The sequence below is a fragment of the Schistocerca piceifrons genome, chromosome 6 (genome assembly GCF_021461385.2).
Source record: "Schistocerca piceifrons isolate TAMUIC-IGC-003096 chromosome 6, iqSchPice1.1, whole genome shotgun sequence".
Lineage (NCBI taxonomy): Eukaryota > Metazoa > Arthropoda > Insecta > Orthoptera > Acrididae > Schistocerca > Schistocerca piceifrons.
Window position 1 is genome coordinate 242,675,696 of NC_060143.1, and position 25,547 is coordinate 242,701,242.

Sequence of the window (25,547 nt, forward strand, 5' to 3'; positions counted from 1 at the left end):
GATTCCGTAGAAACACTGGAACACGTGAGGCAATACTGACCTTACGACTTATCTTAGAAGAAAGATTAAGGAAAGGCAAACCTACGTTTCTAGCATTTGTAGACTTAGAGAAAGCTTTTGACAATGTTGACTGGAATACTCTCTTTCAAATTCTAAAGGTGGCAGGGGTAAAATACAGGGAGCGAAAGGCTATTTACAATTTGTACAGAAACCAGATGGCAGTTATAAGAGTCGAGGGACATGAAAGGGAAGCAGTGGTTGGGAAGGGAGTAAGACAGGGTTGTAGCCTCTCCCCGATGTTGTTCAATCAGTATATTGAGCAAGCAGTAAAGGAAACAAAAGAAAAATTCGGAGTAGGTATTAAAATTCATGGAGAAGAAATAAAAACTTTGAGGTTCGCCGATGACATTATAATTCTGTCAGAGACAGCAAAGGACTTGGAAGAGCAGCTGAATGGAATGGACAGTGTCTTGAAAGGAGGATATAAGATGAACATCAACAAAAGCAAAACAAGGATAATGGAATGTAGTCTAATTAAGACGGGTGATGCTGAGGGAATTAGATTAGGAAATGAGGCACTTAAAGTAGTAAAGGAGTTTTGCTATTTGGGGAGCAAAATAACTGATGATGGTCGAAGTAGAGAGGATATAAAATGTAGGCTGGCAATGGCAAGGAAAGCGTTTCTGAAGAAGAGAAATTTGTTAACATCCAGTATTGATTTAAGTGTCAGGAAGTCATTTCTGAAAGTATTCGTATGGAGTGTAGCCATGTATGGAAGTGAAACATGGACGATAAATAGTTTGGACAAGAAGAGAATAGAAGCTTTCGAAATGTGGTGCTACAGAAGAATGCTGAAGATTAGATGGGTAGATCACATAACTAATGAGGAAGTATTGAATAGGATTGGGGAGAAGAGAAGTTTGTGGCACAACTTGACCAGAAGAAGGGATCGGTTGGTAGGACATGTTCTGAGGCATCAAGGGATCACCAATTTAGTATTGGAGGGCAGCGTGGAGGGTAAAAATCGTAGAGGGAGACCAAGAGATGAATACACTAAGCAGATTCAGAAGGATGTGGGTTGCAGTAGGTACTGGGAGATGAAAAGGCTTGCACAGGATAGAGTAGCATGGAGGGCTGCATCAAACCAGTCTTAGGACTGAAGACCACAACAACAACAGGAGGGTGGTAACTGATTCTAAACACATGACTAATAAATACATGAACACAAAAACGAATCCGTTAAATTTAGGTCACAGGATAAATCACAGAAATGTGGAGGCTGGCAGTAGAATTAAATAACGGGGGATTACAGTTACTGAAATTGGAACGATCACATAGACAGTGTAGTGGGTACGGGAAACAAAAGATTGTATTTCAATGGCAGAGCGCTTAGAACATACAACAGATGTCCTAAAGAGACTGCGAACACTGTCCTTTTCCGGTGTTTTGCTGCAGCGAATACAGCTACTCTCACCTTGTGTTCAATCCCTTAACACTTATTATCCTTCACAGTAAGCTTACAAACGGATTGTTTCTTATAGAATAGCTTCGCAAATGTTGCTATAATCAGTCTCACGTAACGAAATATTCACGTTCGCGAGTAAGCAATGCTCCACTTGGAATTTAGTTATTTAAAATGTCACCAAAAGTTCTGAATTACTTTACTACACTTTTCAAACATTTCTGTGCTGAAATATAACAATATTAATAATTTTTCTTCGGAGCGCTTATCGATGGGTCTGATCTCTATGAGATCAAAGCCCCGCCTCTCCTCATCTCTCTACACAAAAGAAGTTTCTAGAACCCAAAATATACACAGAGAAACATCACAGCCAATCTGGAAGCAGTATCAAAGCCGCTCAGTTCCGAGAATATATACTCAACCAATCAAAATTTGTCACTGAATCAAAACAGTAAATTAACATAAATACATTCTGAAAACCCACAATTATAAATTTAGCTACCTCTTAAGAAAACTACTTTACCGAAACCATAATCTCATTTCCTCAGTACCATAAACTGGCGAAATAGTTTATAACCAATTTCCCGGTACGAATGACTTAACACACGTCATACTCGAACGTTCCTCACGAGACCAGTTTCTTCGTTGTATAGTATAGAAGGTTTACATAAAACATTATTTCATCTTCACACCTTTGTTCACTCTCATAACTAAAACACTAGGAAGAAACGCAATGATAGAGATCCCGCCATTACTACAATTTGAAAACTCCCTCTCTTCTCACCCTCCACATTCCGAACAGCAAGTTACATTGTGCTAAGTACCAAGGAGGTTAAAGCAACCATTTCTCACAGGTATCATCATTGTCTTCATATCGGAAATTTCAGCCGTTTAGGGAATCGTCTTGGGTTGTCTGAGAGGGTATAGAGTATGACTGATTGCATTCCCACAAAGAGCTTATGTACAGTACTGTGTTCTGTTAGGCGATAGTGGGACATATGTTTATTACGTACCCTCCGCCTTAAGGAAATTAATAAATAATTAAAATATTAAGCAAATAGAGCAGAAAAACGACAATAGTTTGACTGCTAGTGATCTCTGCCACATCCCATAGGAACCACACACATAGGGGCGTCTGACGCCACGTGTCCTGGGCGTGACTCATACTGAGGTCCGTTCATTGCTGTTATGTCCGATGTCAATAGGTACGTTGTAAGGCACTACGCCTAACCTTGTCCGCCCTCTTCTGGTGGTTTAGTGCCTGGTTTGGCATACTTACCAGTTAGGAACTGACCATGGCCCTGAAAAAATACAAAGAAAGACAGCTCGTTTTTGAACTATCGCGAAACAGGGAAAGGAGTGCTACGGATGTCATACGCGAGTTGTTGTAGTAATCATTAGAAAAAAGGTGTTATTCGCTGCTGCTCTGAATACGAAGATATTTTGTTCATGCCGACTGACATAGGAAGAAATTATCATCTTAGTAAATTAAGATAAATCAGAGCTCGCTGAAATGGATGTAAGTGGTTTTTCACCCTGTGCGCTGTTCAGGACTGGAACGATAGAGAAACAGTGTGGTGGTTCGACGAACCCCCCTCCGCGGACTTCTTATCTGTGGTTTGTGCAGTAATAACGTAGGTGTAGATAAAAACTGAAGGTGTTACTTTTTACAGGTGTGACGTAAGCTCAGGTAGATGACATGTTTCGAATCCCATGAAACTTAGACGGAATGGCTTTTCGCACGGCATAGTACCTTTCTTGTAAAGTCTCCATTGGAGGATGTTGAGCAAGTACTGTATGTGCTTCTGCGGCGGTGGCAAAACCTGAACTCAGGCCGATAGTTATAAATGTACTTCGGCATTTACTACGAATCAAATTGATAGTTGATTCGCCAGGAGGCGCGATGTTGTGAAAAGTACAACAGCCACGGTTTTTAACCGTTATCTGTGCCTTAATCGTGAGCCATTGCACACCAAAAAAAAAAAAAAAAAAAAAAGATTCAAATGGCTCTGAGCACTATGGGACTTAAATGCTGGGATCATAAGTCCCCTGGAACTTAGAACTACTTAAACCTAACTAACCTAAGGACGTCAGACACATCCATGCCTGAGGCAGGATTCGAACCTGCGACCGTAGCGGTCACCCGGTTCCAGACTGTAGTGCCTAGAACCGTTCGGCCACTCTGGCCGGCGAGCGATTGCACCACCGCGTCAAAGTATTCCATCGTTGATACTTACTAGACAGTTTCAAAATGGTTCCAGTTTCTTTGTACAGCCTTATCGGTTACTTTTCTGAATTGTAAGAAACGAGGTGGCGAATGATGTACGAAGTAAAACTCGTGCCTGATGTTGCGATAATTGCAAGCTTTGCTAAAATGTTATCAAAAGAAAAACAAACGGCTTAAGTTTCTCTTGCAATAGACGATGATCATGGATGTGAACTGTTTTCATCTATACACTTAATAATTGGTTCAGTACAGGCTTGCTTTTACTTACAAATATCCATGTTGTACATTTTTCAATGCATATCTGCTCCTGTGACAACATTAGACGCCCTGCCGGAAGGTTAATGGAAGGCTTACGAGTAGCATAAATACCATTCATTTGCATTATTGGAGTAACATACCATCATTTCCAAACTCCCACAGAAATTACCGTTAGATAAACAGTTTTGTAACGGTTGCGATGCTGTGCGGCGACAGTGGATGCGATATCTGCGAGTATCGCCATAACCTACCTTGTACGCCGTTAAACAAATTCACAGGAAGTTTAGATTAATGTTTCTAACATTGTTACGTTCGCTGAGTACATAAAACTGTGGCGATTTGATGAACAAACGTCGTAATTAACATATCATTTTCCCCTTGCCACTGCTTGCTTAAAAATTATTTCCGCTTATATTGCGTTACCTGATGTGATTTTAGCTGCCTGTCGTAATGTTCTCTATCCAAACAGATCGTAAATATCTGCTTTTAATTAGAGTATTATCTGATATTCTTTCCCATTCTGTCCCTTTTTTTATCCGAGGGCATGCAGATACATCTGCGTGCACACACTCACACACTCGGAGCCGCTTGATAAACTACTTTGCGGGTGGCTCCGTTGACACGCGACTGCAGCCACGTGCTAATAAAGTTGTGGGAATTTGTGCGGGCGCGCCTCTGCTGCGCCATAAACTCTCGCCCGCGTACCCGCCGTGACGAGGGTAGGGAACGGCCCCAGCTAGCTGCCATTGTCCGTCGAGTTAGCCGCCACCTCGGTGACGTGTGTCCTGTCAGCGAACGCATGTCGTCTGCCCCCACCTCCACCTCCACCCCCCCCCCCCCCCCATTCCCGCTACAGTTTTTGCTGTCCATGTTGCACGCATGTGTTTCGTGAACGATACCCGTTTGTTGGCTGTAAATTTTTATGAACATAGTAATGCGTTCGTTGTCGCTGTCCACTACTTTGTGTTAACAAGAGAAACAATTTTACTTCTACTGTCGCACGAAATGCGCTGCGGAAATCACACGAACGTGCCATATGTTTGATTTCGCACAAAAAATGGAACTAGGTCAATATTTGTATGTACCTCCTGTATTCGTTTTGACCATCTATGGACCACGGTAATTTAGCCCACCGTCTTTCCTTTCTGCGTTTAGTCGTGGAACTCACTCTTTCTGTATTTCCAGGAGATCAAAAAGCCTTGGTTACTATTACAGCGTCCGCCAAGAAAGCTAGTCAATAAGGATACTACACTAGCTGTGACAAGGAAGACCATCTCACTTTTCAACAACTCAGAACTGGACAAGGATATTATCAGCATGCTATACCCCTGAGCATCCGTACCAACACAGCTTCTTTATGGCACCCCGAAAATACACAAAGAGGGAGTTCCACAACGTCTGATAGTGGACTCTACAACATCGGGGTCCTCAACATTACGTCAAGAACTCGTCAGGGTTTTGAAAATACTTCGATAGGCATATCTGGACGAGGGTAATCTCCTATTCAGCTCCGACGTGGGTTCCAGTAGAAGAAACCGCGAGCCGCACAGTGAATATAACCCTCAATAATTGGTGTGCCACCGAAACAGCATAGACGACAACGTCAGGTTTACTATGTAGATGGAAGAGAACAGATACCTTCTGTTCTTCGACTCTCTCATGAAGAAGATCTGCGTTGGCACGCTGGTATATACCGTCCACAGGAATAAGACACAAACAGACCGGTACTCTCCCTAAATGTCAATAGCTGTCACAATCCAGCGCAACTCGAATCTGTGTTCACTACCTCGTTACACAGAACGCCAGCCGTTTGCGATAAGGGAAGTTTGTGTATCAAATTACAGCATCCGTGTGAATCTTCGCAAGAATGAATACTCTGAGATACAAATAAGACACTTGTTCCAGCCGAAAAGCAAAAAGGAAGAAAACAATCCACAAGGAGAAAGCAAGTGCCTCTTGCGGCGGAGCGGGGCGATGCTACTGCGAGTAAAGTTCCTCTCAATTTGTGCTGAATCTCTTCTCTCACGCACGCCTCATTGGTGTGACTGAAATGCAGTTCTCAGACTGAAAAATCTATAGAAAAAAAACAGCTGTACACCTCGTAACCAAAGGTCGCATTAAAAATTGTTTGTCGGTTGAAGGTCAGTAATAGTTAAATGAAGGTATTTATGTGCCTAAAATTTCACTTTGTTACGGTAAGCTTGCATGCACCAGTTACTGCCAAGCCGTACTCTAAGCTTACAAAGTCTGAGGAGGTCTCACGCACACATCATTCACAACCGTAGCCAGTTTACGGCAATTATTAGTCACCTTCGCAGACAGTTTACAAACGGATTGCTTCTCTTGGAATAGCTCGCCGAATGTTGCTATAATCATACTCACGTAATAGAATGTTTACGTTCGGGGGTAAGCAACACGCCACGCGGAATGTAGTTACTTAATATGTCACCAGAAGTTGTGAATTCCGCATCGTGCATTAAATCGGACTCTCTTCCACACTTCACGGCACTTTTCAAACATTTTGGTACCGAAATATCAAAATATTAATATTCATCGGAGCACCTGTCAATTGGTCTGATCACTACAAGATCCAATTCCCGACTCGCCTCATCTCTCTAGACAAAATGGTTCAAATGGCTCTGAGCACTATGGGACTTAGCTTCTGAGGTCATAAGTCCCCTAGACCTCTGGACTACTTACACCTAACTAACCTAAGGACATCACACACATCCATGCCCGAGGCAGGATTCGAACCTGCGACCGTAGCCGTCGCGCAGTTCCAGACTGTAGCGCCTACAACCACTCGGCCACTACGGCCGGCTTCTCTCTAGACAAAAGAAGTTTCTACACTACAGGCAATTAAAATTGCTATACCGAGAAGAAATGCAGATGATAAACGGGTATTCATTGGACAAATATATTACACCGGAACTGACATGTGATTGCATTTTCACGCCATTTGGGTGCATAGATCTGAGAAGTCAGTACCCAGAACAACTACCTCTGGCCGTAATAACGGCCTTTCGTACGCCTGTGCATTGAGTCAAACAGAGCTTGCATGGCGTGTACAGGTACAGCTGCCCATGCAGCTTCAACACGATACCACAGTTCATTATGAGAAGTGGCTGGCTTATTGTGACGAGCCAGTTGCTCGGGCACCATTGACCAGAGGCTTTGAGTTGGCGATAGATCTGGAGAATGTGCTGGCCAGGGCAGCAGTCGAACATTTTCTGTATCCAGAATGGCCCGTACAGGACCTGTGGGGTTTCGCAGGGATCGAATGAAGGGTAGAGCCAGGAGTCGTAACACATCTGTAAAGTAACGCCCACTGTTCAAAGTGCCGTCAATGCGAACAAGAGGTGATCGAGACGTGTAACCAATGACACCCCATACCATCACGCCGGGAGATACGCCAGCATGGCATCCAGGGAATTGAGGAAAATTCGTTAGAGGCATGTACGAGATGCCCACCCAGCTGAGGGGTGTCTCTGAAGATGTCAATGAGGACGAAGACTGCTACGAAGCAGTCAGCAGGGTGGAAGCAGGACCGGAGACTGAACCAGAAACGGAACCACTGGCCGCGATGTCTGAAGAGGCACCCACAAGCGCTGCAGCGATGGAGGTGGTGATGGCATCAGTGAAAGGATGCGAGCCTACAGTGGAGATGGTGCAGACCTCCAAGGTGGTGATGGCAGCGTTCACCGCGATGTCGCGAAACACGGATGCCACCGTCATGACGCTGTAAACAGAACCTGGATTCATACGAAAAAATGAAGTTTTGCCATTCGTGCACCCAGGTGCGTCGTTCAGTACACCATCGCAGGCGCCCGTGCCTGTAATGCAGCGTCAGGGGTAACCGCGGCCATATTCTCCGAGCTGATAGTCCATGCTCCTGCAAACGTCGTCGAACTGTTCGTGCAGACGCTACGGTCGCAGGTTCGAATCCTGCCTCGAGCATGGATGTTTGTGATGTCCTTAGGTTAGTTAGGTTTAACTAGTTCTAAGTTCTAGGGGACTAATGACCTCAGCAGTTGAGTCCCATAGTGCTCAGAGCCATTTTTTTGTTCGTGCGGATGGTTGTTGTCTTGCAAACGTCTGTTGACTAAGGGATCGAGACGTGGCTGCAAGATCCATTACAGCCACGCTTATATGATGCCTGTCATCTCTACTGCTAGTGATACGAGGCCGTCGGGTTCCTGTTCGGCGTTCCATTCTACTAACAGTCATTGGATCTCGACCAACGCGAGCAGCAATGTCGCGATATGATAAAACGAAATCGCGATAGGCAACAATCCGACCTTTATCAAAGTCGGAAACGTGATGGTACGCATTACTCCTCCTTACACGAGGCATCACAACAACGTTTCACCAGGCAATGCCGGTCAACTGCTGTTTGTGTATGAGAAATCGGTTGGAAACTTTCCTCATGTCAGCACGTTGTAGCTGTCGCCACCGGCGCCAACCTTGTGTGAATGCTCTGAAAAGCTAATCATTTGCATATCACAGCATCTTCTTCCTGTCGGCTATATTTCGCGTCTGTAGCGCGTCATCTTCGTGGTACAGCAGTTTTAATGGCCAGTAGTGTAGTTCCCAAAACACGCGTGAGCATGTTAATTTCTTTCAGAAAGCAGCATCATAGCCGCTCAGTTCCGAGCATATATATAGAACCAATCAAATTTGATCGCTTAATCAGAACAGTAAGTTAACATAAATAAATTCTGAAAATCCACAATTGCAAAATTATCTTCCTCTTAACAAAATTAACGTTATCTAAATCACAATCTAATTTTTTCTGTACCACAAACTGACAAAACACTTTATAACAGATTCCCGTGCCCGCATGACTAACACAAATGTCATTCTCGTACATTCCTCACGAGACCAGTTACTTCAATATAGAACTTAAAACATTATTTCGCATTCACACCTACATTCACACTCACAACATGACAAAATTTTGACTGCAGATCAAACAGTGTCCGTCAGCTAGTCACCCCTACCAGATCGCACAGAAACTGCATACATTGGGACTACTGACGCCACCTGTCTTGCGCTTGACCCAGACAGCACACCTGTTCGCCGCTGTTACGTCCAACCTCAAAAGGCACGATCTAAGGAGCTTCGCTTCACTCTCCTTACTTTCGTACATAGGGAAGCCCATTGCTAAGATTGCTAGTACAATCAAAATAACATAAAAAGCGTGTTCTGCTCAAAGTTTAATATCAAGAACATGCTAGGCAGTAAGAGACCAATAAGGCCCATGAGCACATTCCGCCTGCTTCATCACATGCGAATGTGACAATCGGCTAAACGCAGCAGTATACCTGGAAGTGCTGTTCTGAGCATGTCAACAGTATTGGCCTCGATTCGAACTAACAAGTCTGCAGTAGCAGAGAATACCGGCATCAAAGAAAATATGTTTGTTTTTGTTGTGTTCCGCCAACAAATTCTGGGATTCGATCAAGTAGGCGTGGAAATGCGGAAACAAGACGATCTTGTCAACAGGGAAGCGGTCTTCCAACTGAGCTGTGCAGTCGATGAGACATTAGGAAAAATATGTTAGGACCGCTAAAGCCGCGGCGCCATGAGTTGACGCCCGGATGCCCCCCTTCTCCCCCCCCCCCCCCCCATGCACTGCACCACCCCGACGGGAAACCACACTGGTGGCAGCTGCATCGTTTTTTCCGGAGCCACGTGACTAGCCTCGGCAGAGGTATATGCGGTCAAGCGATTACAGACGAACTGGACATGAGCCCGACGTTTTGCTTGAAGATTATCAGTTGCAAATACGACGTAATGACTTGACTACTAAAGTGAGAAGATTTCATCAATCAGATTTGTGGCTTTAAAGAGTTCAAGGCTCTGATGGAATTCCAGTTAGCTTTTACAACGAGTACATTGTAGAATTTTCTCTTTTCTTATCTCATGTACAGCATGTCGTTGTCAGCATTCTGCGCTATGACAGGAACGATCATCTGAAGCAATAAACCCTAGTTAACCTTGGCTCAAAAATATATACCTTCATTTCGATACTGCAAAAAAGAATCCTTCTAATGCAACCTCTTCGCTTTCCATACTTTGAGTTGTTGTTGTTGTGGTCTTCAGTTCTGAGACTGGTTTGATGCAGCTCTCCATGCTACTCTATCCTGTGCAAGCTTTTTCATCTCCCAGTACCTACTGCAACCTACATCCTTCTGAATCTGCTTAGTGTATTCATCTCTTGGTCTCCCTCTACGATTTTTACCCTCCACGCTGCCCTCCAATACTAAATTGGTGATCCCTTGATGCCTCAGAACATGTCCTACCAACCGATCCCTTCTTCTGGTCAAGTTGTGCCACAAACTTCTCTTCTCCCCAATCCTATTCAATACTTCCTCATTAGTTATGTGATCTACCCATCTAATCTTCAGCATTCTTCTGTAGCACCACATTTCGAAAGCTTCTATTCTCTTCTTGTCCAAACTATTTATCGTCCATGTTTCACTTCCATACATGGCTACACTCCATACGAATACTTTCAGAAATGACTTCCTGACACTTAAATCTATACTGGATGTTAACAAATTTCTCTTCTTCAGAAACGCTTTCCTTGCCATTGCCAGCCTACATTTTATATCCTCTCTACTTCGACCATCATCAGTTATTTTGCTCCCCAAATAGCAAAACTCCTTTACTACTTTAAGTGCCTCATTTCCTAATCTAATTCCCTCAGCATCACCCGACTTAATTAGACTACATTCCATTATCCTTGTTTTGCTTTTGTTGATGTTCATCTTATATCCTCCTTTCAAGACACTGTCCATTCCATTCAACTGCTCTTCCAAGTCCTTTGCTGTCTCTGACAGAATTACAATGTCATCGGCGAACCTCAAAGTTTTTATTTCTTCTCCATGAATTTTAATACCTACTCCGAATTTTTCTTTTGTTTCCTTTACTGCTTGCTCAATATACAGATTGAACAACATCGGGGAGAGGCTACAACCCTGTCTTACTCCCTTCCCAACCACTGTTTCCCTTTCATGTCCCTCGACTCTTATAACTGCCATCTGGTTTCTGTACAAATTGTAAATAGCCTTTCGCTCCCTGTATTTTACCCCTGCCACCTTTAGAATTTGAAAGAGAGTATTCCAGTCAACATTGTCAAAAGCTTTCTCTAAGTCTACAAATGCTAGAAACGTAGGTTTGCCTTTCCTTAATCTTTCTTCTAAGATAAGTCGTAAGGTCAATATTGCCTCACGTGTTCCAGTGTTTCTACGGAATCCAAACTGATCTTCCCCGAGGTTGGCTTCTACTAGTTTTTCCATTCGTCTGTAAAGAATTCGTGTTAGTATTTTGCAGCTGTGACTTATTAAGCTGATAGTTCGGTAATTTTCACATCTGTCAACACCTGCTTTCTTTGGGATTGGAATTATTATATTCTTCTTGAAGTCTGAGGGTATTTCGCCTGTTTCATACATCTTGCTCACCAGATGGTAGAGTTTTGTCAGGACTGGCTCTCCCACGGCCGTCAGTAGTTCCAATGGAATATTGTCTACTCCGGGAGCCTTGTTTCGACTCAGGTCTTTCAGTGCTCTGTCAAACTCTTCACGCAGTATCATATCTCCCATTTCATCTTCATCTACATCCTCTTCCATTTCCATAATATTTTCCTCAAGTACATCGCCCTTGTATAGACCCTCTATATACTCCTTCCACCTTTCTGCTTTCCCTTCTTTGCTTAGAACTGGGTTTCCATCTGAGCTCTTGATATTCATACAAGTCGTTCTCTTATCTCCAAAGGTCTCTTTAATTTTCCTGTAGGCGGTATCTATCTTACCCCTAGTGAGACAGGCCTCTACATCCTTACATTTGTCCTCTAGCCATCCCTGCTTAGCCATTTTGCACTTCCTGTCGATCTCATTTTTGAGACGTTTGTATTCCTTTTTGCCTGTTTCACTTACTGCATTTCTATATTTTCTCCTTTCATCAATTAAATTCAATATTTCTTCTGTTACCCAAGGATTTCTACTAGCCCTCGTCTTTTTACCTACTTGATCCTCTGCTGCCTTCACTACTTCATCCCTCAAAGCTACCCATTCTTCTTCTACTGTATTCATTTCCCCCATTCCTGTCAGTTGCTCCCTTATGCTCTCCCTGAATCTCTGTACAACCTCTGGTTCTTTTAGTTTATCCAGGTCCCATCTCCTTAAATTCCCACCTTTTTGCAGTTTCTTCAGTTTTAATCTACAGGTCATAACCAGTAGATTGTGATCAGAGTCCACATCTGCCCCTGGAAATGTCTTACAATTTAAAACCTGGTTCCTAAATCTCTGTCTTACCATTATATAATCTATCTGATACCTTTTAGTATCGCCAGGGTTCTTCCATGTATACAACCTTCTTTCATGATTCTTAAACCAAGTGTTAGTTATGATTATGTTGTGCTCTGTGCAAAATTCGACCAGGCGGCTTCCTCTTTCATTTCTGTCCCCCAATCCATATTCACCTACTATGTTTCCTTCTCTCCCTTTTCCTACACTCGAATTCCAGTCACCCATGACTATTAAATTTTCGTCTCCCTTCACAATCTGAATAATTTCTTTTATTTCATCATACATTTCTTCAATTTCTTCGTCATCTGCAGAGCTAGTTGGCATATAAACTTGTACTACTGTAGTAGGCGTGGGCTTCGTATCTATCTTGGCCACAATAATGCGTTCACTATGCTGTTTGTAGTAGCTTACCCGCATTCCTATTTTCCTATTCATTATTAAACCTACTCCTGCATTACCCCTATTTCATTTTGTGTTTATAACCCTGTAGTCACCTGACCAGAAGTCTTGTTCCTCCTGCCACCGAACTTCACTAATTCCCACTATGTCTAACTTCAACCTATCCATTTCCCTTTTTAAATTTTCTAACCTACCTGCCCGATTAAGGGATCTGACATTCCACGCTCCGATCCGTAGAACGCCAGTTTTCTTTCTCCTGATAACGACATCCTCTTGAGTAGTCCCCGCCCGGAGTTCCGAATGGGGGACTATTTTACCTCCGGAATATTTTACCCAAGAGGACGCCATCATCATGTAATCATACAGTAAAGCTGCATGCCCTCGGGAAAAATTACGGCTGTAGTTTCCCCTTGCTTTCAGCCGTTCGCAGTACCAGCACAGCAAGGCCGTTTTGGTTATTGTTACAAGGCCAGATCAGTCAATCATCCAGACTGTTGCCCTTGCAACTACTGAAAAGGCTGCTGCCCCTCTTCAGGAACCACACGTTTGTCTGGCCTCTCAACAGATACCCCCTCCGTTGTGGTTGCACCTACGGTACGGCTATCTGTATCGCTGAGGCACGCAAGCCTCCCCACCAACGGCAAGGTCCATGGTTCATGGGGGGAGTCGTGAAAATGTTAGGTTTCCGCTATAAATCCATCTCTGACAGAAAGTTACTAATGTAATGCCAAGATATTGCAGCCTGGCGATGCCGCTTTCTTAGAGAATTAGTGGAGACAAATTTTGGTGATATCGTTTGGCTTGATGAAACGTGGGTGAATGCAGGACACCGTTCAAAAAAAGGCTGGACAGACATACCATCAGCGGTAGTATGGCAGCTCCGATCGGCAGAGAAAAAAGGATAATTGTATCACATGCCGGAAATTCAAACGGTTTCATTCCAAATTGTCTGCTGCTATTCAGTTCAAATAGGACCTCCGACTACCACGAAGAGATGAACAACAATACTTTTGTGAAAAGGTTTGAAGACTGTGTGCTCCAGAACGCAACAAAAGCCAAAGAACTCGATTTACATTGTGGATGAAGTAGCAAAAAAATACGGGGATAAAGTGCTCAGATTGCCTCCTTACCATTGCCATTTCAACGCAATAGAGCTGATTTGGGCTCAAGTTAAAGGACATATTGCTGCAGAAAATAAGAAATTCACATTAACCGAAGGAGTGATACAGGACGCATGGAAAAATGAAGGCATCTTACAATAAAGTGTCGAAGACTTGATTATATCTGTCAATACGAGCAGCGACACGGATAGTTCCACTGACTCTGACTCTGAATTAAGCGGTGTTTTCACATTGTCTGATTAGTGTGTAGAGTACTTACAGCCATTAAATATTGTGTTTGTGAATTTATTTCGATTAATTCTTATTCTTGTTGTGAGACTAAGAAATACTGTTTGGCCAGCTCTCGTCATCTCCTTACGGTAAGTTAGACTGAATTTTAATTCTGTTTCATTTTGTATACACACCAAGATGTTATTCATTGTGTGTAATAGTTTTCGAAAGTTGCAATCTAAAGAAGGTAACTTTTTCGGACGCGAAAATTTCTCACACTTCAATAGCTAATGTAACAACGGCCCTAATTAAAATTAAGAAAAGACATTTGATATGCTTATAGATACCGCTGAGATCGATACTGTACGTAAATTTCAAAATATGTACAAGATATTTATAGGAGATAGAGATTTTAAACTTCATACTTGTTTGGAGTTCAGTACTGATAGGGTTGCTTAAAAACACTGTTTTCAGAAATTTATATACAGGAAACGTAATGCACTACGAAAACTTTTAAGGATTCTTTGTTGACTGCATTATTTTAGTAAAGGATGGTAAAAAATATTTTGATGTGAGACCAGTAGTGTTTCTGTAATGACGTGATAAGTTACAAGCTGTTTGCGAAAACGAGAATTTAAATGGTTTCAAACAAATTAATGTAGCTCTTGTCCTAATTAAAATTAAGAATAGATATTTGACAGATTGAGAGACATTGTAGAAATATACATCATATGTGGGTTTGAAACTTTTTACTTACTTTTTGTGAAAGATACAGGCTTTAAAACGATTTTCTATCGCCGGGGGTAGCGATGGATTCGTAATTTCCTGTCTAAAAGGTCACGGTTCGTAGTAACTGATGGAAGGTTATCAAGTAAAACAGAAGTCCCCCAAGGAATTGTTACAGGCTCTGTGTTGTTCTTGATGAACGTAAACTATTTAGGAAACAATCTGAGTGGCACTGATAGATTTTCTGCATACGATGCTATCATTTACAGTCGTATAAACCGTCATCAGATGAATAACAAAAAATGCAAAACGATTTAGGCAAGATATCTGTTTGGTGCGAAAGTGACAATTCACTCTAAATAATTACAGTGTGAAGTTATCCACATGAGTACTAAAAGGAATCCGTTAAACTTCGGTTACAAGGTAAATCACACAACTCTATAGGCTGTAAATTCAACTTAGGGATACGTTCAATCAGGTTCTGGAAGGTTTCTTGGGGAATGGCAGCCCATTGGTTTCTTGGGGAATGGCAGCCCATTCTTCACGGAGTGCTGCACTAAGGAGAGCTATCGATGTCGGTAGGTGATGATTGGCTCGAAGTCGCCATTCCAAAACATCCCAGAGGTGTTCTGTAGGATTCAGGTCAGGACTCTGTGCAGGCCAATCCATTACACTGATGTTATTGTCGTGTAACCACTCCGCCACAGGCCGTGCATTATGAACAGGTGCTCGATCGTCTTGAAAGGTGCTATCGCCATACTCGAACTGCTCTTCAACAGTGGGAAGCAAGAAGGTGCTTAAAACATCAATGTAGGCCTGTGCTGTGACAGTGCCACACAAAACAACAAGGGGTGCAAGCCCCCTCCATGAAAATCACGACCATACCATAACATCATCGCTTCCGAATTTCACTGTTGCCATTACACTCGCTGGCAGATGACGTTCACATGGCATTCGCCATACCCACACCCTACCATCGCCACATTGTGTATCGTGATTCGTCACTAAACACAACTTTTTTCCACTGTTCAATCGTCCAATGTTAGCGCTCCTTACACCAAGCGAGCCGTCGTTCGGCATTTACCGACCTGATGTGGCTTATGAGCAGCCGCTCGACCATGAAATCCAAGTTTTCTCACCTCCCGTCTGTCATAATACTTACAGTGGATCCTGATGCAGTTTGTGCTGTACTTGTCCCTTCACGTTTCCACTTCACTATCACATCGGAAACAATGGACCTAGGGATGTTTAGGAGTATGGAAATCTCGCGTACACACGTCTCACACAAGGGACACCCAATCACCTGACCACGTTCGAAGTCTGGAGTACTGCAGAGCGCACCCTTCTGTTCTCTCAAGATGTCTAATGTGTACTGAGGACGCTGATATGGAGTACCTGGCAGTGGGTGGTAGCAGAATGCACCTATTATAAAAACGTATGTTGTGGGGGTATCCAGATACTTTTTGTCACATAGTGTAGATACAATTCAACTAAGGAATTACAATTATAGATATCTTTCGAACTATCACGTAGATAATGTTGTGGGTAAAGCATTCCAAAGGCTAAGTATTTAATGGCAGAATTAGAAAATGCAGAATGTCTAATAAAGACACCACGCTTGGACGTCCCCTTCTGGAGTATTGCAGAGTTGTGTGGGATCGCATCAGGTAAGAAAGACATAGGAAATCGAGAAGGTTCTAAGAAGGGCAGCTCGTTTTGTACCATCGTGAAAAAGGGGAGACAGAGTCACGGATTAGATAGGCGAATATGGGTGGCAATCTTTAAAACAAAGGTGTTTTCCTTTGCAGCAGAATCTTCTCACGAAATTTCAATCACTAACTTTCTCCTCAGAGAATGAAAACAATGTGATGGTGAATACCTACACAGGAAAGAATGATCATCAAAATTTAATAAGAAAAATCAGAGATCGTGCTGAAAGATTTAAGTATCGGTTTTTCTCGCTCACTATTCGCGAGAGGAAGGGTAGAGAAATCACTTGAAGGTAGGTGAACCCTCTGCCAGGCACTTAATTGTGAATTGCACAGAAATGATGTAAATTTAGATACAGATGTAGATGTCGCCATAGCTCAACAATTATGTCATAAACAAGTGGCAGAGGAAGCTCATGGTTGATATCGAACATGTTTATGCACTGTAACCGACTGTGCTACTTGACCTGTTATAACGTCAGTTTACTTTCAAGTCACGCTAGGCGTCTAACGAAAATGTGTTAAAAATATTCATCTCCACCCCAGTTGATGGGATGCAACGTCAGGAGACAAAGTTCTGTAAATAAATGTATGTAATAACAGAAGTAAGCCCCATTTTAATTTAAATTGCTATTTAATGAGTTTTTCTGCTGAATATTAAATTTGACTGAACGTATATTAATGTGATACAACGACATGTGTGTGCACTCTTATAACCTAAATTACGTCTGTCATAGTAATAAAATAAAAAAGTGAAATTTTTACGAAATATATGAAGAATAAGAAATTATGTGTTCAAAGGCTTAGTTGAAACAAATTTTTGTGCTGATTCAGAAGCTAGTCTTATATTTAGCTAGTCTGTAATATTTTCGAAGTTATGGGGGATTTATTATTTTGATTTCTATTTTAGTAATATTTTCGGTACATATGGATTACAGTCACATGTGGAAATCATTATCTTTTCCCTTCAGAATGTTCTGAATAAATGTTACTTTCCGAGATAGACGATTAATTGAATTCAAATATTACACATCAACTTACTTTGTTTTATATGATACAGTTTGTGAATTAGCCAAATGAGTTGGTCCCCCCTTTAAAATTTTTGTATCCAACTATGGTATTTAGTTGCTTTTGATTCTCAGTTCATGGTAGCAAAATTTGGGGTGACGTATTAAATGAATTTCAACGTTCGAAATACGGAATTTTTAAAGGAATCCTAAAATACAATTTCGGGTGGATTTTATGGTACCGATGGAATTAGCAGTATTGTACTTTTGTGTATTTTATAAAAGAAAAAATTGGAATTCACTTGATAAACAATTATATCACAACGTGCAAAGTCTTTATGTCCATTACATAGAAATCGTCTTTGCGTTGATAATGGAAACATGAATTTCCTTGTATGTGTCTTTTATGTAATGGATAAGCACGAAGAGACTGCCATTGCATAGCTGAGAAATAATTGAAAACGTTGCACAAGTGTTTAGGGTCTAAACTAATGTTGTTGTTGTGGTCTTCAGTCCTGAGACTGGTTTGATACAGCTCTCCATGCTACTCTATCCTACGCAAGCTTCTTCATCTCCCAGTACCTACTGCAATCTACATCCTTCTGAATCTGTTTAGTGTACTCATCTCTTGGTCTCCCTCTGCCCACGCTGCCCTCCAATACTAGATTGGTGATCCCTTGATGCCTCAGAATATGTCATACAAACCGATCCCTTCTTCTAGTCAAGTTGTGCCACAAACTTCTCTTCTCCCCAATCCTATTCAATACCTCCTCATTAGTTATATGATCTACCCATCTAATCTTGAGCATTCTTCAGTAGCACCACATTTCGAAAGAGTCTATTCTCTTCCTGTCCAAACTGTTTATCGCCCATGTTTCACTTCCATAGATGGCTACACTCCATACAAATACTTTCAGAAAGGACTTTCTGACACTTAAGTCTATACTCGATATTAACAAATTTCTCTTCTTCAGAAACGCTTTCCTTGTCATTGCCAGTCTACATTTTATATCCTCTGTACTTCGACCATCATCAGTTATTATGTTCCCAAAATAGCAAAACTCCGTTACTACTTTAAGTGCCTCATTTCCTAATCTAATTCCCTCAGCGTCACCCGATTTAATTCGACTACATTCCATTATCCTAGTTTTGCTTTTATTGATGTTCATCCTATATCCTCCTTTCAAGACATTATCCATTCCGTTCAACTGCTCCTCCAAGTTCTTTGCTGTCTCTAACAGAATTACAATGTCATCGGCGGACCTCAAAGTTTTTATTTCTTCTCCATGGATTTTAATTCCTACTCCGAATTTTTCTTTTGTTTCCTTCACTGTTTGCTCAATATATAGATTGAATAACATCGGGGAGAGGCTACAACCCTGTCTCACTCCCTTCCCAACCACTGCTTCCCTTTCATGTCCCTCGACTCTTATAACTGCCATCTGGTTTCTGTACAAATTGTAAATAGCTTTTCGCTCTCTGTATTTTACCCCTGCCACCTTCAAAATTTGAAAGGGATTATTCCAGTCAACATTGTCAAAAGGTTTCTATAAGTCTACAAATGCTAGAAACGTAGGTTTGCCTTTCTGTAATCTAGCTTCTAAGAGAAGTCGTAGGGTCAGTATTGCCTCACGTGTTCCAATATTTCTACGGAATCCAAAATGATCTTCCCCGAGGTCGGCTTCTACTAGTGAGCAAGCTAAATTTGTTTTCTCTGTTCAGGCTACTGTGGGCCTCATATTCAGTCATGGTGATGTATTTATCGCAAATGAAGGATTTTCTTTAAGCTAACTGAATTTGTGGAACCAGTAGCTGTTTTTGTAACAAAACAGATACAGGGTAAATTATGTCGTACAAAACTACTGATAGCCAGATTTTGCATTAAAGTTGTTACTGTGAGTAAAGCTTACAAATACCATACTAGGACGCAGACGCCATTGAGTACGCGCCGCCAGACGTGTGTGAAAGCACAGAGGTGCGCGAGTGCGTGCAGCGCAGACCGGATATGCAGGCAGAAATGCCTACCTTTCCGACGCCGGGCACGTCCCTGCTGAGGAGACGCCGCAGCAGCGCCGGGGGCACGGGCGGCGGCGAGCGCCGCATCACGTCCGCCAGGCCCGCGACGCCGCCTCCACCACCCCCGCCGCCCCCGCTGCAGCCGCAACCGCCACCACTGCCGCCGCCGCCACCTCCAGCGCGCCTCTGCCCCGCCAGCCTGGAACGCGAAGCCAACACCTGCTCAGAATTCTGGTGGTCTCGCCTGCCACGGGGGAAGAACGCCGTCCCCAGCAGGATCCAGCCTTTCTGCATGGGGCGCAACAGTCGAATACAAATTGTCTAGGCTTAGGAAGACTTTTGTACCTATTTGTTAACACTCACCTCAGTAAAATCATTTCTTCCGACGTCTCAGATATGTCTTGTATCAACGTACCTCGTAGTCAGTCAAGGACAGAGGCATGGCTGTAGTTGGTCACGTACAAGTATTTTTCAAGTGATCAAATGTTCAAATGTGAGTGAAATCTTATGGGATTTAACTGTTCAAGTCATCAGTCCCTAAGCTTACACACTACTTAACCTAAATTATCCTAAGGACAAACACACACACCCATGCCCGAGGGAGGACTCGAACCTCCGCCGGGACCGGCCTCGCAGTCCATGACTGCAGCGCCTCAGACCGCTCGGCTAGTCACGTGGGGCCAAGTGATCAACATGAACTTCAAAATTAGCATTGGAGTCATAGCGTCGACGTTGCGAGAACGGTGTGAACTTGGAGGTACGTAAATAAGTAAGGCTTCCCAGTTCTTTTTGTGTGGCTGTCTATCGTAGCGTTCAAAACTACAACCATCGATAAAAGACGTAATCTGACGTTTCTTGATCACAACAATCATAAGTGAAAAAAATGATGAACTAATTAGGCTAAAATATAAGATCCTTATGCAGAAACAAGATTATAAAACAGAGACGGCGCCATGATGCAATATGGATGTATCAACAGACACCCACACAAAATTGTTCGTAGGAGAGCTTTTGTGTTGTATGGAAGGTAGGAGATGAGATACTGGCGGAAGTACAGTTGTGGGGACGTGTCGTGAGTCGTGCTTAGGCAGGTCAGTCGGTGCCGGTACGGTAACTCAGGGTGCTCGATCAGAAGGTTAGATGCCCTCTGTAATTAAAAAAAAAAAAAAAAACTGAGTGAACGGATCAACAACGAATTTGACGGGTGTCATGGGACGCCTGCCCCAGATAAATGCAACGAACAGTAACGAACAAAATGAGATAAAAATGTCGCTAGAGCACCAGCCCACGAAAAGCAAAGGTCCCGAGTTCGAGTCTCCGTCCGGCACACAGTTTTAATCTGCCAGGAAATTTCATATCAGTGCACACTATGCTACAAGTGAAAATTTCATTCTGGAACATCCCCCAGTTGTGGCTAAGCCATGTCCCCGCTGTATTCTTTCTTCCAGGAGTGCTAGTTATGCACGGTTAGCACGAGACCTTTTGTGAGGTCTGGAAGGTAGGAAACGAGATACTGGCGAAAGTAAAGCTGTGAGGACGCGTCGTCAGTCGTAGTTGCATATTTCAGTCGGCAGAGCAATTTCCCGCGACACGCAAAGGTCCCGTGTTCGAGTCTCGGTCGCGCACAAAGTTTTAATCTGCCACGAAGTTCCGTATCACTACACTATTCCCTGATGAGTTAAAATTTCACTGTGGAAACAAAGTTGTTATTCGTTGTAATTTTACAACTACTAAAGACGTGTACTTGCCTGCAGAGAGCCTGAGGAAGGCGCTAGAGATGAAATAGGCTTATTGCCACTGTATAATATACAGCGAAACAACAAACGTCAATTATAGCTGTGTCACAGTACTGTTAATACAATGTCATCACATGTCACCTATCATGCTCCGGGGCCGAGAGAAAATAACAATTTAAGACGCCCTGCACATCGACGAAGCTACCTGACATTTGCCTGCCACGTAAGATCTAGTGTGTTCTGTACCGAATAAAAACCAGCAGTAGTAGGTATGTGGATTCTTTGCCCAAGTGGAAGAAAGTAACTTCTCCAGGGTGTGCGTGCGACGCTGAAAAGCAGACTGTTCGCGATATAGTTCAAGAATGTCTTCTGGGAACTTTTCTCGTAATCCAAAAGTGTTTTTGATGATGATGGAGGGATCAATAGACTACATTTGTTGCGTGGATATTAGTTTGCAATTTCAAATAATTTTAATTAGTTATCTTTAGTGGTCTATCCATATGCAAAATAAAAATAAAAATAGTATAACAGACCAGCTCAAATTATAATGGGTAGCGGTTCAGGATTGACAATGAAATTCTCTGCATACATCTAGAGAATCGTTTTTAGGTGTGCGCAGAGGATTAATTCTTCTGTCTCCATCTTGCATCTCGCGTACAGGCAAAAAGAGAATACGGCTTTTATAGCTGTACACAGAAATAATTTTCCCCTCGGTCCACATGCAACTGATGTAGCAAATAACTAAGAGTAGAACTCAGCGCCCTCCAAGTTCCTTTCAGGTACCTTTTGGTCTTTTCTCAATATTGCTCTGAAATTCGAGTATTTTTGTTGAGACTTTCACTCGTAGAATCGTCCAGCAGATCTGTCGTTGCCATCAACTTTGCCGTACGCAAGTATCAATAGAATGGTTTCGATACTCGTGTCCCTGTAAATGTAACAGTGCATTGGTACACAACGTAACTTCCCGGAGATGACTAAAGATTGTGCACGAAGATTAAGAAGCAATTTGTGCAGCGGCTTAATCCTGGTGTTTAATAGGTCACATAACTAATTGTAAAGGAGAAGGACTAGCGTTTTAAAGTTCCGAACCGGCATCCTTCCCAATAAGAGTGCAGAGTAAGGATATTAGTTCAGCTCTCCCTCCCCCACCAACCCCCGCTCCGTTCAACACCAAGTGCGATGTCAAACCCAGTGCCAAGAACCTCTGATACCACCCTTACCAAAATTTTACTCTCCTATTGGCCCAGTGTATGGATTTCTGGACGAGGGTTTACTCTCGAAAAATGACGAGTTTGCTGTCCTGAAGAAAAATACTAAGCATCGTTGGATTTTTCTATACATCCTCTACATGCAGATATAAATCCGTTTTGTACCACTTACAAAATATTGAAAAATTTAACTTTTCCTTGTCACGGTGACATATGTAAAGCTCCTTCTGTTATTTTAGTTAATTTTGCGGCTGTCGGTTTAAAGTATGGGAGCTTTACATACAGAGCACGCTTCGTTTCGAAAAATCCCAACCATGTGCCTAATATGAACATGTGTCTCTTATACTTTTCCAATGAGAATGTCCTTCAACTGAAAAATGGAAAATGGTTACTTAGAAATAATAACAATACACATCAAATAGCTTTGCTTTATTGTCGCTTACCGCGTAAGACACATTCGTAACAATGCCTGAACTTATCCAGTCTTTTATTAACAGCGAAGCTTGTTTCATACTCATACCGAAGTGACCATAGCTACAGTGCTTTTCCACATTAATTACACAGTCACTGATCACGGATGCCTTTTCATTTACGTTCTATTGCCAATTAGTTCCTCTACAAAAGTTACCGATTGGTAAGCACAGTACTGTTTCAACCACAAATCTCGATACAAATCCCAAGAATCTTATCACGAAACGACTGAATTGCTCCAATACTTTTCTCTTACAATCAGACGTAACACTTTCAACACTCAATTATGCTTTCTGGCAGGTACTTCAGACTCTTCTTCTGCGACCGCTCCGTAATGGTGTCCGACAACAAAGCCAACACCGACTCTCTGCATACATCAGAACGGCGTCTGATCACTAGCACTGAATCGTTGTTGACGATAAGGCAAGACAGCGCTCTCTCCAGAGAAAAAGCGCGCTCATTTTCGAAAATTCCAGCGGTCAGCGGTACGTAAGGAGTACAATATCGTTACGTAATAACATCAAAGATTGTAGTACTCCTTTCACTATATAATTCTGCTTGTCGAACCAAGATGTTGGTTCGAGAAGCGCAGTATATCACAACAGCGAAACCTCAGCCAAAACTAGGCGTCACACAGTGTACTGCCTCACCTCCTGTGCAGAAACGCCCTCGCAGAGGCTGAATTATGACTTATATTCACTACTATTGAAGGCTATGTTGAGAAACATTAACAGTATTCTGCTATTCATGAGCTGCCGAATTCCTCAAAAACATTCGATATTTTATACCACATTAATTATTCGTAGCTTTTTCAACGTAGCAGTTCGGTAACGCATCGCCAGTTCGCATACCATCACTTATTGGAAATATTGGTTCGAGTCTCCTTGACTTGCTCATCAGACATTAGGGGTTCGACGCGCCCGGAATTGTTCGTAACCGATACTCTTCGTGAGCTGTAATGCTGTTCCCTTCTGAGAACCATACGCAGCGATGTGGCGCATATTGGTTCACAGCATGGGTGCTATCCCTACCCCAACCACAGGAGTCAGATGACAGAGTTGCTACACAACGCCTTCCAAATTGACCAACCACAGTATTAACCCCAGCTAAAATGCGGTACGCTTCATGTAATTGAGGATGCACAGTATTTGCGAATTCCTCAATCCCACAGAACCACACAACAGCTTTGATTAAAGGTAGAAGAGGAAGTTAACTTTATAATTTCGAATGCAGCATATGTGTGCGGATTAGCCGCGACAGCAGCTAAAACACCTACTTGGGCATCATCATTTGTTGCAGGTCGTGGTTGACGTTTCACATGTGGCTGAACACTTCCTGTTTCTTTAAATAACGTAACTATTCGGCGACCGGTCCGGACATTCGGATGATGTCGTCCAGGATACCGAGCAGCATACATAGCACACGCCCGTTGGGCATTTTGATCTCAATAGCCATACATCAACACGATATGGACCTCTTCCACAATTGGTAAACGGTCCATTTTAACACGGATAATGTATCACGAAGCAGTTACCGTCCACACTGGCGGAATGTTACGTGATACCACGTACTTATACGATGTGACGGTAAAACAAGTGAAGCATACCGCGGTGAAAACCAGTGATGTTTTATCAAATGCTGGAACGTCAAATGGATAAAATACTTTGAATGGCATCTGGCACCTACTTCAGGTCTGAATTTATTAGCATGCGATGCACTATGTAAATGTTTTATACCTGATGTTTCGAACGAAGATTTATGTTTATATGTCCTAAAAAGTCAACATTTTATCATAGACGTAAAAAAACCCAAAGACTGAGGAATAATACTTTTTGGAACGTCAGTATTATGCTTTGTGATTAGAACGTTTATTGAGACAATAACATTCTCCAGTTGACCTACAGAACAGAAGAGTAGTAATAAATTCGTAGAAAATCAAGTACAATACAGTGTTTGCATCTTTATAGGAATAGTACACATCACGAAGTCATTATGTTAAAATACCATTTATTTGATTGTGATTTGGGTGGGATGATATACATTAAGTTCGACACTGACACTCTGATAACCACATTTGAACTAAATTTCTGCCACGCTGTTTATGGCTCTACGATGACAAAGATAAGTCATTTCTCCGTCACTGTCACTTCAGTAAGTAGAACAATAATACCCATTTTCATGAATACGCGCAATGAAGAAATTATAGGCATATGGTGGGCAAGCTACAACAAATCACTGTATCAGTAGCGAACTGTTTGCAATAAGAGGACACAAAGTATATTTACATAAATACCGGAAGTGCTGTTCAACGGTGCATGCTGTGGGCTTGAACTGGATACAGACTGGGCACTATCGGCAAGATCCTGCAGCAAGCGCTCATACACTCACGGGTGCTCACATAATGTAGACGACACTATAAAATTTCTAACACGGGAGAGCTGACTCTCAAAATATGTGACTGTTTATGAATCCGAAAGTAGATACAGTATGAAAATAAATACGAGACCCAACTCTAGCTAATACATAAGAAATTTAAAAACCTGATTAGCATACAATACTGAAAAATATTGAAGGTTCTTTGTGGTAGATCCCGGCGGAGGTTCGAATCCTCCCTCTGGCATGGGTGTGTGTGTTTGCCCTTAGGATAATTTAACTTAAGTAGTGTGTAAGCTTAGGGACCGATGA